This window comes from Triturus cristatus, chromosome 5_1 (assembly GCF_964204655.1).
Source record: "Triturus cristatus chromosome 5_1, aTriCri1.1, whole genome shotgun sequence".
NCBI classification, from domain to species: Eukaryota; Metazoa; Chordata; class Amphibia; order Caudata; family Salamandridae; genus Triturus; species Triturus cristatus.
In genome coordinates, this window is record NC_140587.1 from 120,730,871 (window position 1) to 120,747,161 (window position 16,291).

At 45.6% G+C, this 16,291-nt stretch overlaps 1 long non-coding RNA gene across 1 annotated transcript in view; it reads left to right on the top strand.

Moving 5' to 3' along the window:
- The window catches only part of LOC146830352 (uncharacterized), a 587,642-nt gene that overhangs the window by 92,935 nt on the left and 478,416 nt on the right, over nucleotides 1-16,291 (top strand). The gene's annotated exons all lie outside the window — the stretch shown is intronic.

Here is a 16,291-nt window from a genome sequence, read left to right on the forward strand (position 1 = left end):
GTATTAATTAGGCCATGCAGATGCAAATCCCACGTGTAATTCATATATTAGTAAGGTTGGTAAGTATTTTCCACATCACTCCAATCCATTAGTTCAATTATAATTAGTTAAAAATCTAATTAATAAAACAACATGCAAAATGGGGTGGGTATACAAAATTTTGCATAACCCGCTCCAGCACTCCTCATATCCAGAGGCTGTTAGGAGCATTCCAGGCAACCTGCATTAACTTTGATGAAACTGCGATCAATGAGGCACTGCGCACGTGCACAGGTACTCAAGTCTGCCATTAGTCCAAGTAGACGATTACACAACAGGTATCTACCCATGGAGTATTCCTGGTCATGGGCCTTTAACGAACTTAATAACAAATCATAATCCAGGGCAGCATGTGTGGTATTGAAGAGGCAGTTATCCAGGGCCCTGGAAAGGGCACTGGAGGCAGTGGAACACAGGCTGCATGCCGGTAAAATAGGCATAACGGAAGGTCAGCCAGTAGTCGATGGCAAAAGACTTTACTGGCATGGAAGCAAATAGCTGACGCATTTGATCACAGTACAGTTGCAACTGGACCGGGTTTGGCAGCCCCACAGATCGAGCATCTTTACGAAGCAATTAAAGAACAAGCATGCCGTACATCATCAGGAGCACCAGGGAAAACCCTCTGAAGGCGCTGGAAAAAATAAAATGGATAAAGGCTGGTGTTACTCCAAAAATAGTTTGAAAGGAAGAAACAAGTCTGCATTCCACGAGTTTAAAAAAGTGGGCTAGGCCTTCTCTATCAGAAGCATTCAATATTTGGTGTATTCATTCTCCAAAATGGAGTGGGAGATTTGTGTTTAGCAGCGAGTGAATCTTACTTGCGGTTCTCGCCACTGCAATTTGAAGGTCTCTTGAGCTGATGTGAGAGAGACTTCTTGTTGAAACAATAGCGCATTGAGTCTGCTTAGCTTGTTGAAATCTGTTTTCAAAGTTGGAATGGAAAGCTAAAGCAAACTATCTACAATCCCATGAGGGGGTGGAAACAAGACGTTGCTGCAAGATGTGACACATTGTGAAACAGTTACTATGTACGAGACGCCTGCCTGTAACCCAGAGCAGTCGTGGTTGTTTAGAATAAGATAACTGCCATTTGGAAGCAAAGTTAGTGCGGGAATAGTAGCTGGGACAGGGGTATCTTTTAAAAAACAAAACATTTTAGGGGCTGAAACATTAAAGGCTCCTTGAAGCTTAACTTGTTTACAAACCAGGGAATGTCCTACTGTGGAACCACACTCCTCCCCTGTGAGGAAAACCTCCTTATCTGCACACTGACATATGTAGGTGAAAGGTAATGACCATAATTCATGATTATAAGTACTACAGAGGGGCTCAAATCTGCCAACCGGATAGTGTTTCTGTTGGAAAGTGGGTAATTGGTAGGGGCAAATGTAAGTCTGCCACTGGCAATGAGGCCACTAACACATGGTAGGACTCAGCACAGGTCTTAGAAAATAATTCCTATGCTCAACCCTTGGTAGCTTGGCTGCGAGCAGGCAGGCGTAACTTCAAAGACAGGTATGTAAAGCATTTAAAAACACAATTTCAGTAAATAATTAGGACACAACACATAATAAAACTCCAACACCAATTTATAAAAATAGGAAATATTTTTATCTTTAAGATGACACCAAAACGACAAAAATCCAATGTGGGGAACTGGAGATATCAATTTTCAAAGATTTAGCAAAATATAGCACTTAGAAGATTATGGCACCATATTGGGATACCTGTTCCCGATAGACTGGGTCAAAATCAAAGTTTCAGGCTGACCGCGATGGAGCCCTGAGCAGCTACAGCTCACGGCAGGTCCCGGTCTCAGTTTCACCTTCACACTTAGAAACTTTTTGGGAGCTTTTCTCCCCGGGGTCCCTCGAAGCTCCCAGCCAGTCCGGATTCAGTGAGGGTTCGAAGGGATTGCCTTTCGATGAACTCCCGGTCAACTTACCTGGAGCGAACTTAGAAACTTTTTATTTTGCGCTTCAGCGGGGCAACCCAGAAATCCAGGCCGACACGCAATGGAAGGCAGGCAGGTTGGCATTCGCGGTTGCTCCCGGTCACCCTTTCTACGAGCGAACTTGGAAACATTTCTGGAGCTTTTCTCACGGGGTCTCTTAATGCTCCTCATATAGCCGGATCCGTTGAGGGTTTGCCGACGGGATCAATATTTGTAGAGTTAAGTGTGCCATTCGGAAATATGATAGCTAAGTGTTCAATTGTGTAGTTGCTGTGCGTTTGTCATGTATCATATGAAGCCAATGATCGAATATTTAGATTTTTGGCCGTGGCTAGACCGAAACAAGTAATCTGTTGTACCGTGTCATTTAAAAATACAATTTGAGACGGTATCAGACATGCATGATGCAAAGCTTCAGTGCCCTGCTCTTGCCAATCTCTAGTACCCCAAATGGATTTTAAATTAATTGTGTACTTCCAATGTTCATAATCCTTCATGGGCAAATCATTCCTGAAGGACATGAAGTAAACTAATTTACAGCGTGTCAACATAAATTTAGTCTGTAGCTGCATCTTCAATTTAAAAAAATAGGACTGTGGGTTTGAAAGATTGTAACCAGCAAACTACACAAATTAATTTCTTGGGGTCCTTGAACTTCCCTGTAAAGTTTCGGGCTATGCTCCCATTGGGTATAATTAAAAAATGGACTCTGGGTTTTGGTCTTGTGTGAAAAATGATGGCCATAATATTGATAACAGAATAAATCTGCATAATTCGCCAAATTCAAATACAAATCTTCAGCGTCAAAAGCAGCATATCATTTTAAATCAGAGAACAATGAATGAACGGCATGAAGATCCCAGTCATCAGAATGTATGTCAGGCAAAACCACATTTCCTAAGGAAACACAGAGAACGTATGGAATGATTAAAATTTCTGTTGGGTCATGGATATCATATTATACTTTATCGCAAACGATGCCATCAGCAACCGGGAAGGCTGATATATTGACAAGGGCTTTGTCTCTTTTCATTATATGGAACGACGTATGAGGTGCCAGAACTCCTTCCACAAAGTTCACAGCAGGTTTTCCTCTTCATCATCAATGATGGGAAGTGTGGTGTGCTCTGCAGGATGTGTTGCTTGTCCCTCTGCGCTGTAAAGGGGAGATGCAGGTTTACAGATTTACACATGTATGTTGTAGATTTGCAGATGTTTACATTCAAACTGCATGCCAATGTACATTGTGACTGTTTTGGTGGAGCTGGTTATTTGATGGCAGTCAGTGTGTTGTTCGACTACATGACGGATGTGTGGTAGTACCCGTACATTATCATCACACAGTTGTTGTAAATTGAAACGACGATGTGATTAAGCATTTACTAAAGACATTAATTCCCCTTTCCTAGATCGTGTTTTCTCTGTTATGATGACCGAAGTTCGGACTCCATTTTGTATTGTCATGCTTCCACGTGTTCCCCACGAGAAGAGTCCAACCTCTGTGTTAGTTGCTCTTGTAATCTGCCTAGTAACAGTCTATAAATAGCTCCTCTGTCCATTTGGCACATGCCCAGACTTGACCACATCTGTTATCAGTTAGCCTTGCTTGACCATGTTTTCGCGGGCTCAAGGAGTGTGTTAGCTCCGCCCACATATTGATTCAGTATCGAAAATGACCATAAATGGTAATGTTCTTCGGTCTCATGTTGTATCCACCCACTTATGAGCCCCTCTATTGTGTATAAAAGGGGACCATGTACGTAAGTTCTTTGTGCTACTCTATGCAATACTGAAGAGTGTTGTGTGGATTGTAGGACCACCCTTAAGGGTTAATAAATGCTGTCTTTGTACTTTGCAGTTTCCGTGCCAACTTCCTTATAGATTCCATTACAGGAGAGCGAACCCTTGTGTCCTGCGGGCCTAGCTGGGGCCTGTATTCATCAATTGGCGCCCGTCACGTGGGGCTCATCGGCGACTCGGATGCTCGAAGGACTGGTCGCGACGAAGGTGAGGAATTTGGCCGGGGACGTGATCACTGCCAGCGGCGTCTTAGCCCTGGCATCCCGAGGTTTTTCTTCCTTCCCTTCCGAGCTGACCGTCTGGGTGGCGCCGGTCCTCGACTGAGACCTTTTCTGTCGGTCTTGCCGTGAAAGCCGTTTGGGCGATTGTGGAGCTTGGCAGTTGGAATCTGGACTCTTGATTGGTAAGAACCGGTGTACGGTACTTGCTCCGAGTTTTTGAAGCCTGATCTGGCTATTTGAGTTTGATTTGTGATGACTAGTCATATTTTGTATTTGTCTTTGTGAATATATATGCGTTGCAACACATATAGGCAGGTAATGTGGAGAGCTTTCTCCGGAGCTGTGTAACTTTGAACGGCGCAACGATTAAGTGCCATTTTTCTATAATATTGCATATTTTGCATTATTTCTGAGCATGCCTGCTTTCAGCGCACTCCGTAAGTGGTGTTGCTGTTTTGGAAACCGGTTGAACCTCGAGGAATCTGCTCCAGCTCCCCCAGAGGGGACTCCTAATAGGGATATGTATGTGAAGCATGGTCTTTCTTCCATAATGTACAGCACAGTATGGAGGAAATATACTAAGAAGGATCCTGAGTTACGATGGCCTTTGTATGGATCGTTTGATATACGTAAGATTGAGTATGTGGAACAGTGTATGTGTAAGCGGCGTGCTCGTCAGGATATGTTTGAGTGTGTACGGTTGTGGGTGAAGGAGGTGCGTGAGCGAGAGAAGCGCGAGAAAGCGCTGTTTGATAAGGAACAACGGAAGAATGATCATGTGCGAGCCCAGGAAGCGAAGCGTCGGGAAGACAGAGAACAGACAGAGAGACAAGAGAAAGAGCGTAGGCTGCAAGTTTCGGGTCAATATGCTGTTCGGCAGCCACTTTATCCTGTCCTTAATAATCTTGATGATGATTTTTATTTACTAGATCGCTCTCCGCCCCCTTATGTCGGCGCATCTGCTCCGAGGCCGCAAGATTCTGTCCCGGGTCCGGGTAAGGTAGATACGCGGTCCATGTTATCGGCCGAGCATATGGCTGAGCTTCGGCAAATTTCCTTCCGCGCACTTAAGGGTAAGGTGTCCGTGGATGAATTGTTCCATACTTGGGGGTCGTGGCAGGATAGAGAGAGATTGTATTTTTTGAGTCATTTCGCTGAGGAAGTGATTGCTGCTTTTCGGAAATATTCTAGTGTCTTTGAGCCTGAAGAAGTGACATCGGATGCTAAAGCATTGCATGATGGTGTTTTTTCTCCCTCTAAGGCTCCTGATACGGCTCGGCGGCTATTCGCTTTGCGGGACGCGGTGCTGGCCCATAAAGGAAAAGCGCGCCCACGAGCAGGGGAGGAGACGCAGTCGGATTCGTGTACCGCAGAAGGCCACTCATCCACCTCTCAATCAGATAAGAGCGATCTAGTGCATGCTAAGCCAATGCGCGAGGCGGCGCCTTTGTATGTTCCTCCTAAAGGAGCGGGGACTAGCTCGGACATTACCTCCGCCGATGCTAAGGGATATTTTGTGTATCATTGGGTTTACACTCCATGGCATAGGGCTGATGTTATGGCATTGAAGAATGCGCTGCCCGACCCCCGCAAGAATCCAGCGGCCTTCTATGAAGAAGTTGAGGGGGCCTTGAATTCTTGCGTTATGACTTTAGCAGATATAGATTTGTTCTTTGGGCTTATTCTACCACCAGATATGTGGCGATCTGTGCGAAAGGTAGATGATGTTGCCACTTTTAAGGCTCGATGGTCTGAACTGGAGGATGAGGATAGGGAGAGGAAGCCTGCGCAGAAACCGCCCCAGAATATTTTAGATCTCCCTGCTGCTATTGTGGCTAAGCTGAAGACAATTATCCCCCCTAAAAAGATTGACTGGAATATGTTAGCTGCATGTAAACAGAAAGTTGACGAGTCAGTTGCGGACTTCTTTACGCGCTTTGAGGAGACGTTTCATGATTTTAGTGGACAGTCGCTTACTGACGATACGGGACGCCACCTTTTTGCGGATAAATATGTGGCTAATCTGCTACCGGCAGTTGCGGCCCGTCTAAAAGCGAGTGAAAGTTCTTGGTCCTCCGCTACACCGACGGCCCTCCTGACTATCGCCCAGTATTATGAGCGTCAGGAGCAAGAAGCAAAGGGCCAGGAGGAAAAGAAATCGAAAGATTTGAAAACAAAGGTGATGTTGGCACAAGTCTATGGCCCGCCTCGACGGGGTAGTAATAGAGGTAGGGGAGGATCGTATGGTCCTCCCTCGGGCCGATCTGATTTGAATAGGAACCAATGTGCGTATTGTAAGCAATCGGGTCATTGGGCTAGGGACTGCCCGGTGTTGCATGCATCGCGTCAGGGGCATACCCATGGTGGCCCGCGAGGTAGAGGGGGTTTCTCGAACTTTCGAGGGAACTCTAACGAACAGGCTTGTTTTGACTCTGCTGGGCAGCACCGAGATAGATCAAATGTTTTCGATCGCCAGCATCAGTATCAAGCGTCAGGGATTGACCGGTCGGGGTACCATGACTCTCAGCATGCATAGGAATGCGTTGGATGGGGGTTAGAATCAGTTGAGGTGCCGGTCGATCAGAAGGGCCCTTATGTATCGGCTGAAGTTTTGGGCTCTACTGATCAGTTCCTAGTGGATACAGGAGCGACACGTAGTGCGCTATCTAAGCAATTGGTTCCGGGGGCTCCCCCATCCGGCTTAATGGTCACATCGGTAGGGTTTGACGGTACACTCTCCCGAAGCCCTCTTTCACAGCCCCTCATGTTTAAGGTTGATTCTTTTTCTGCACCCTGTCCGTTTCTGCTTGCCCCGTACACACCGGACAACATTATGGGTCTTGATATGTTAAAACATTTTAGGGCTACGATCCGCTGCTCCCCTGCTGGTGTACGGGTAATATTGAATGACAATTACCCCCGATCAGAACGGATGTGTACGATGTCAGAGGATGCGCTGTTAGCTACCCTCCCTCGTGCTTTGTGGGCAACTTCGGATACTGATGTGGGACAAATGGTGATTCCACCGGTCCACATTAGCGTCCAGGAGGGGGCGGTGTTACCACGCCTCCCACAGTACCGTATTTCCCAGGAGGGGGAGGAGGCTCTTATACAGATAGTGCAGGATTTGATAGCGGTAGGGGTAGTGGAGGAAGTCCCCTACAACATTTGTAACAGTCCGATTCTTCCCATACTGAAAAAGGATACGGATGCCAGAGTTTATCGGTTTATAATTGATTTGAGAGAAGTGAACAAGATCGTGATACCTCAATACCCAGTGGTTTCCGATATCACGACGTTGCTTACCTTGGTCCCGCCTACGGCGACCATGTTCTCAGTGATTGATTTGAAGAATGCCTTCTTTTCCATTCCCATTCACCCTGATAGCCGATATCTTTTTGGGTTTACATTAAATAATAGATCTTATCGTTTTTGTAGGATTCCCCAGGGCTACACAGAAAGCCCTAGCATTTACAGTCAGGCTTTGAAACGACAATTGGATTACTTTGTTCTGCTCGAGGGGGTCGCCCTCATTCAATATGTTGATGACATCTTGCTGGCGGCTGACACCCTGGAGTTGTGTGAAAAAAGTACGTTATCCTTACTTTCTTTTTTAGCGTCCCACAATCATAAGGTATCTAGGAAGAAATTGCAATTCTGTAGACCAAAGGTGACTTATTTGGGTCACCTTTTGTCTAAGGAGGGACGTGCACTCACACCGGATCGTATCCAAGTAATTTTGGATACACCGAGACCATCCACACAGAAGGATGTGCGTGCATTTTTGGGCCTCGTTTCTTTTTGTAGACAGTGGATATTGGGGTTTTCGCACATAGCTAAGCCATTGTTAGCCCTCTTGACAAAGGACACGCCTATCCCAATCCCTTGGTCAGATGAGTGTGATACTGCTTTTCAGCAACTCCGGCAGGCCCTTTGTTCAGCACCAGTGTTAGGGACCCCTGATTATGCAAAACCCTTTTCGTTGTATGTGCATGAGAAAGATGGATGTGCATTGTCAGTTTTAGTGCAGATGCACGGCGATAAGCAGCGCCCTTGTGCATATTTTTCGGCTGTACTTGATCCTGTCGCCCGAGCATTACCAGGGTGTTTTCGCTCGGTTGCGGCGACAGCTGTGTCAATACGCCAAAGCGAGGGAATTGTATTATCTCATAAGCTGTTGGTATTAGTCCCCCATGCTGTCGATGCCCTGCTCAATCAAACGAAGACGCAGCATTTGACCAGCGCCCGTTTAACGGGATATGAGTTGACGCTTTTGGCTCCTCATATTACGTTGAAAAGGTGCGTAACGTTAAACCCGGCAACATTGTTGCCATACCCCGAAACCCAGCCCGAGGCGCGGAAAGCGCATGATTGTATTCTCGTGACTGAGGAACAAACAAAGGGTCGTATTGATCTCCAGGATACGCCCTTTCCAGATGTAGATGGAGAACTGTGGGTGGATGGATCCTGTCTGAAGCTACCAGATGGTACGACTTCAGCAGCATATGCAATTACCACATTACAAACGATAGTGGAGACAGCACGCATACCACAGAAATCAGCTCAAGCAGCGGAACTGATAGCATTAACACGAGCATGTGAGCTCAGTACAGGACTATGTGTGAATATTTATACAGATAGCCGCTATGCCTTCGGAGTAGCGTATGACTTCGGCCTACTCTGGAAGGAGAGAGGGTTTTTAACGTCACATGGAGTACAGATAATGCATGGAGAGTTAGTTCATAATCTTTTAACTGCACTGACATACCCAAAGAAAATTGCCATCGTTAAGTGTAGCGCCCATAGGAAAGTAGTTGATAAAGTTGGAGAAGGGAATGCGTTAGCAGACCGAGTAGCACGGGAGACTGCGATGCAGCCCGGTACTACTGCCATGTATGTAGTAAAGTCACAGGTGGAAAGATGGCATGATGCGAAGGAGGAAGTGCGAGAAATGCAAAGGACCGCTTCTGACAAAGAGCGGGAACAATGGGCTAGAGAGGGAGAATTGGACGATGAGGGTTGCTGGAGAAATAAGCAGATGGATAGATGGAAATTACCCACGGCTTTTGTACAACCTATGGTTCAGATGGCACATGGGCTAGCACATGTTGGAGCTTCCGCAATTGTGAAATTGCTTACCCAAGTCTGGGAGCATCCAGAGATTGCTAGCACAGCGAAGAGGGTGGTGCAGACTTGTATGATCTGCCTGAGGTATAACCCAGGAAAGGGTACTCGAACTCCAGCAGGAGGGTTTGTGACACCCACTGCACCCTTTGAGGTTCTGCAGATGGATTACATCCAGCTGGAGCGCTGTAATAATCTGAAGTATGTTCTAGTAGTGGTTTGCGCCTTCAGCAAATGGGTTGAAGCGTACCCTACGAAAGACAATACTGCAATGACTACTGCGAAGCTGCTGCTAAGGAGTTTTTCCCCCGATATGGCGTTTGTAGACTTCTGTGGAGTGATAACGGCCCTCACTTTGTAGCGGATGTTATAAAGTATGTCTTGAAGGGCCTAGGCATCACTCAGAAGTTCCACGCCGTGTTTCACCCTCAGTCTGCAGGCCTAGTTGAGAAGTATAATGGTACACTGAAGCTTAAGATCGCCAAAATTCAAGCTTCGACGTCTTTGACTTGGCCAGACGCTCTGCCACTGGCGTTATTGTCAATTAGATCGGTACCGCACTCTCGAACTGGCCTTACACCATATGAGATTGTTTTCGGACGCCCAATGAATATTTGGGGTCCACCAAGACCTAAGGCTGTGTATGATGTACCTTGTGTAATGATGAGCGATTATCTGGCACAGTTAACGGATAACTTGGTTTCTATCCATCAACAGGTCCGAGAGGCGCTCCCTGATCGGTCTACCGGTGAAGGACATGGTCTCCGGCCTGGGGACCACGTGATGGTGAAAATATTTGACAGAACAAACAGCTTGGAACCGAGATGGGTGGGCCCTGAGCAGGTCCTCCTCGCAACGAGGACGGCTGTGCGAGTCTCCAACAGAAAGAATTGGATCCACTCCCTGCACTGTAGGAAGGTGCCGCCCGGATTGGTGGAACCTGCCGTGCTGACCGATCAACGAGAAATCTTGGCTGCAGAGACAGGCCGTGCTGCGGAGCCAAACGCCACTGAGGAGCTCTTTCCGGACCACGCGACTCCTGGAGGAAGGCGATATCATCTTCGACCAAGGAAGTGAGTTTTCCAGTACCGGGACATACTGTTAGAACGGCCCTTGGGTTAGTGAAACGGAGAGCCGATGAGGCAAGGGGGGGGGGATCAGCCCTGCATTAGTGTAGCGACACCCGTCTTGGCCCGCTGGTGAAGAAATCAACCGCTGCCCAAGGGCAAGAGTTCTGACAGACTTTTAGTTTCAGGAAGATATTGGGTTTTATTTCCACTTTGATATGGAGAAAAAGAAAATCCTTTGTGCATTAGGGTTCATGTTGACAGTAGCCATTGTTGGGATAACCACATGGTTCGTGGAGGATGTAACTCCCGCTCGGAAGATTCTTGTGTTAACAACTCCGGTGCCTGAGGAGCACTACTTTTATACTTTACCATATCAAGAGTTGAAGCATCGACAGTCTTACTTGAATAACACTTTCATCCAGATGCTGCATCATAGCCACATTGCTACGAATGCTACGAACTGTTGGATATGTGGGATGATGCCAGCTCATCAGAAGAAAGGAGGAACGCCATTTATACCACTTCCTTTCTCTCATAATGGCTCTTGTAGAGCATGGTATACTTTGCTTTTTGCCACTCGGAAACCGACAGTGGGACGATTGCTTTTTAGACTTAATAAAGAATGCCATCAAGACAAAAATGGGTATCCACAAGCGAATGGGACAATTTGGGAGTGGGAAGAGTACCGACCAGACAATGAATCCATTCCCTACATCTTCACGAACACAAGAGACACTGTGGGAAAGGACAAATTTGTGATTCAAGTAGCACAAGCTCAAGCGGACCTGTGTGTCCAGAGTGTGGGTTTTATCCCTGATGGTGTTAGTGATTGTATTACTGTTCTGAATATTGATGGGTTGAACAATAGTACCTTCTTAGCCTCCCATAATACGTACTTTGTGTGTGGAAATAAAGGTTATTACCGTCTGCCGGCTGGGTGGTCTGGGGTATGCTATGTATCATTTATATTACCTCCTGTATTCCTAGCACCCGCATCTTATCATAAGGATCTGAAATTATTGAATAATGTGACTGTAAATAGGTATAAACGTACTTTATCAATTGATGATGTGGATCAGACTGATACCAGTCTGCAACAGTATATTGATTTTAACTTAGGACTGTTTTTCTTTGTTGGAGCTGCCCTGAACAGTAGGAAGATCCGAAGATTAACAAGAGTGGTAGAAGCTGTGACAAATCAGACTGCTGCTGCTCTTGGGAATCTTACGGAGGAATTGCAAATTACTAGAATTGTTGCATTGCAGAATCGTATGGTATTAGACGTTATGCTAGCTGACAGAGGAGGAGCATGTAAAATTATTGGAAGTAGCTGTTGTGTGTTTATCCCTGATCATACGCCATCAGTTTATAATGCCATCAATAAACTGCATAAAATTGCAGCTGAGATCCATACAGAAAACGGCACTTGGTCCTTTTCTGGATGGTTTTGGGCGTTAATTACTGCCTGGGGATGGAAGGTTCTAACTGGTCTCTGCATCATTGTAGCGGTTCTGTTTTCGTGCTGTATCTGCGTTCAATGTGGTCCCTTGCTCTGCTCATTATGTGTATCATTCTGTATCCCTGATAAGAAAACTATTGCCGATGTTGCTCACCAAAAACGTTTAGCTAAGGAAGTTGAAGAAATGATGACAATTGACATACATGATGATTATCCTAACAAACCGGATGTCTTCAGTAAATGCTGAAAGGGTCGTCTGTTGTAAATTGAAACGACGATGTGATTAAGCATTTACTAAAGACATTAATTCCCCTTTCCTAGATCGTGTTTTCTCTGTTATGATGACCGAAGTTCGGACTCCATTTTGTATTGTCATGCTTCCACGTGTTCCCCACGAGAAGAGTCAAACCTCTGTGTTAGTTGCTCTTGTAATCTGCCTAGTAACAGTCTATAAATAGCTCCTCTGTCCATTTGGCACATGCCCAGACTTGACCACATCTGTTATCAGTTAGCCTTGCTTGACCATGTTTTCGCGGGCTCAAGGAGTGTGTTAGCTCCGCCCACATATTGATTCAGTATCGAAAATGACCATAAATGGTAATGTTCTTCGGTCTCATGTTGTATCCACCCACTTATGAGCCCCTCTATTGTGTATAAAAGGGGACCATGTACGTAAGTTCTTTGTGCTACTCTATGCAATACTGAAGAGTGTTGTGTGGATTGTAGGACCACCCTTAAGGGTTAATAAATGCTGTCTTTGTACTTTGCAGTTTCCGTGCCAACTTCCTTATAGATTCCATTACAGGAGAGCGAACCCTTGTGTCCTGCGGGCCTAGCTGGGGCCTGTATTCATCACAGTGTCAGGCAATGTCAGATGTGAGTGGATAGTTACTACGCATGAGCGGAACCTGCTGTGAGCCCTGTCCTGTAGTGTTGGTGTTGCACTTTGTACCACATTGCCGTCATTGCTGATGTTCTGTGATTGTTATGTGTGTGTGCTGCATTGTGGGGGAGTTGCCCCTGCAGCTCTGATTTTTGGGCCATATGTGCTCTCAGACAGATTTTGTGGCCTGGTGCATTGTTCATCTGCTGCTTGTATTGTACGACATGGGTTGTGGGTGCACGTGGATATGTCAGAGTGTGACTTGCTCCTTTACGGAGGTGATCCGCACTGGACCACCTCCATGTCAATTCATGGGCCATGTCATGTTTTTGGGCTGCTGCCATGCTATCGGGCATGCAGTGTCACTTGCATGGTCAGTGTGGCTCACAGAGCCACTGCTTTGCTGGATTCAGCACATTTGCATGGGTCGATTGTGATATTGGAGATAGGGAGGGGGGGGGGCCTTTGTGCACATTGTGGACAGGGGCCTACTTGGTGTTTCTATGTGTGCTGCTGAGTGCCAAGGCTATCAGGCACATGTTCCACGAACAATGTGGGTGTGCAGTGTGCTACACATAATTGTGCATGTGTGCCATTGAGCCCATCTCCCTCAGTACCCCCATCCCTTATTGTTACTCACCCTGTTGTTGTTGGGTCAGGTCGTATCGAGCTGTATTCAGGACCCCATATTCTGCAACCGTCTCTACACTGCTGACTGTGGCCACCATTTCCTACAGCTCATCCAGATCCTCCTGTGTCGCATGACTCCCACCTCCAGTCGCCGCTGCTGCCTTCCTGTTGGCGACGAGTTTCTGTTTGTTCTGCCTTTTCACATCATGCCAGCACATCTTGACCTTCTCCATTGACCTCCTTGACACTCCAACGTTGACGTTGGTGACGATGGTTTGCCATATTTCCGTTTGGGTTGCCAGTGCCGAAAAGTTGTTGATGGTGTTCTATCACCTCCGTGACGATGATCTCGTCTTCCTGCGGACTGAACCCCGTCTTCCTCTTCCTCTTCTCCTTGCCCTTCCCTGAACACGGGGTTCCTGGCTAGTCCTCCGTGGGGCTTGTGGAGTTTGGCTTGGCCTCTGCACTCGATCAGGGTGCATCCATGGTGCTACGCAGTCTGAATCGGTTTTGTTTTATTTTTTTCTTTCTTTTATAGTGCATTTTCTGCCAGACACATGGGGTTTGCAGGCCTGTGGCTGGTTTTCGCTACTTTTTGTACTGCGATTGGCCTCATCGCATGATTTTTTGCATTCGCATTTCGCATTTTTGCGGCGTGGCATTGATTTTCACGCTGACATTTGACGCGTTATCTGGTGACTATCCCATGCGGGGAACAGCCATTACAACGCGGTTTTTACCATGCGCAGCCTTTACATCGCATGCGTTACAACGCATGCGATGTTACAACGCAATGCCATTACAACGCAAGTCTTTACATCAACTTGCGCTAGATGGCGTGCTAACATTACAAATAGTGTAGTTTACTATCCCAACACCTTCCCTACTGTTAAGTGGACTGGAGTTGGAATAGTAAATTACACTTTTCTAATGTTAGCACGCCATCTAGCGCAAGTCGATGTAAAGACTTGCGTTGTAATGGCATAGCGTTGTAACATCGCATGCGTTGTAACGCATGCGATGTTACTGCATGCGTTGTAATAACATGCGTTGTAATGTCATACATCCTCGCATGCTACCGTCGCGTTGTGAATACTTGGTTGGCACGGCGTAATTCTCCCGCGATAGGCTGCGATGTTGAGAGTTGCGTTAAGCTACTTGTGCAGTAGTTATCACACGTTCTTGTGAATATACCCCTAAGTTTGATATTCTTTAAAGGAGCTGCTGTGGAGTAGCAGCAACATAATTTTGGCCTCCGGGTCCTGCCATTAACTTCTTGCAGTAGACCTATGCTAGGTTCCATGCACACACCTTTGCACAGGGGAAGAGAGCAGCAGGAGACCAAATTTACTCAAAATTGCTCTGGGCTGCTCTTTTCCCCTAGTGCAACTCAGTGCACTAAGTTGGTTGCTGCCCTGTTTTTTAATGAATGTATCCCCTACAGGTTACAAACATGACCTGCCTTGCGCAAAAAGTAAAGAGAGACAGCGATGCATAAAACCTCAATAAACCAGTTGAGAAGGCACATTTAGCAGACAGATAGTGTCATTTGCTAACTGGCCATGGAACAGACACAGTTAAACAATGGTTATCTTCATAAAACCCTTTTGTTTATATTTTACAGGATTTTCAGTTGTCGTCTACCTGTTCATCAGCCAATGTCCCAGGTGTTTTGGTAATGTGTTGTAGCATTTCCTTGTGTAACTTTCTGCCCTTTAATGTACTTGGGCACAGGAGGATTATGGCCTAAACAAGGAGGACTTGAAGTTATGCACATACTAGAAACTGAACATAAGCAGTAAGGAGGGCGCTGCAGTCTCTTCTCTACTTTGTACTTATAGTGGCCTAGTCACAAAGGTAAATCACATGTAAATCTATTGCTGCACCTTGGTGCAAGTCTCATCTGGCCACACAGGACTCAATTCACGGTGAAGGTGGCAAACCCACACTTTGCAGTTTTATGAACTGCATGGGTACATATTTATGACAGTTTATTATTTATTACTTTGCAGAAGTATGCCCCGGATGCTGCAATAGTCATAGGATTCTGGGAATACTCCCGGAACACTTTGAATTGTCATTACCGAGGCATATGTGGCACATGCTTCCATTTTTTTAAAATGTTTTCCTTCTCTGACCAGTTTTGGGGGATCCCTTTTGCTTCCACACAGAAAAAATAATGGGCCTAATCAACAAATATAAACTTAGACTTAAGTGTCAGTTAACTCCTTTTTAGTATTCACAAAGTTATTCCTAGAGTAACATTACTGCTTGTAACATTACTACTGGTAAACTCACTCTTAGTAAAGCTATTAGTAGTAACTTGCCTTTCTGAATATCAAAAAGTAGTAACATTAGACTTAAGTAATAAACCTAAAATTCTAACTTTACTACTTGTTGGTATTCAAAAATGTAAATTACTACTAGCAACTGTGCTTTATAAATCCCTGATTGACTAGTAAACATATTAGTAGTAACTTTACTAATAGTAAATCGCTGCTAGTAAATCAGGAAGGGACTAAAGACCTGGCTGTTCAAATGAAGCAGTCACCAGCTCCAGTGATTTGGGACCCTCAAGGGTGAATTGTTGTGCTATATAAATCCCTGATTGACTAGTAAACATAGTAGTAGTAACTTTACTACTTTACTACTAGTAATTTTACTAATAGTAAAGATACTAGTAGTAACTTACCTTTGTGAATCAGGCCCATTTTCTTCTGATTTCAGAGAGTAAAGGCAAACAAGTGATACAAGTACAGATGAGACAGTGAACTGGTAGAAGGGGAGCTAGCAAAGGAAGAGAGAACCAAGTGTGTTTCACAGTAGGGTTCACTCCAGACAGCATGTAAGCGGGTGGAGTAGATAGCTGAGCAGCGACGATATATTGAAAGGGGGCTAGTCTGCAAGAGGTGGGTTTATATTGTACTTCTATACATAAGTCAAGCTCAGATCATGTTAACTGATTCCTTAGCTCTTCCCTTATTAGTTTATGAGGGATGTCCAACATAGCAGTTTCAAAAGTTCAAAAACAGCATCGGAAGGTCTGCCCTACAGAGTAATACATGTATTTGTATTTCACAAATATATTTTATTGCCAAACGTAGTCTT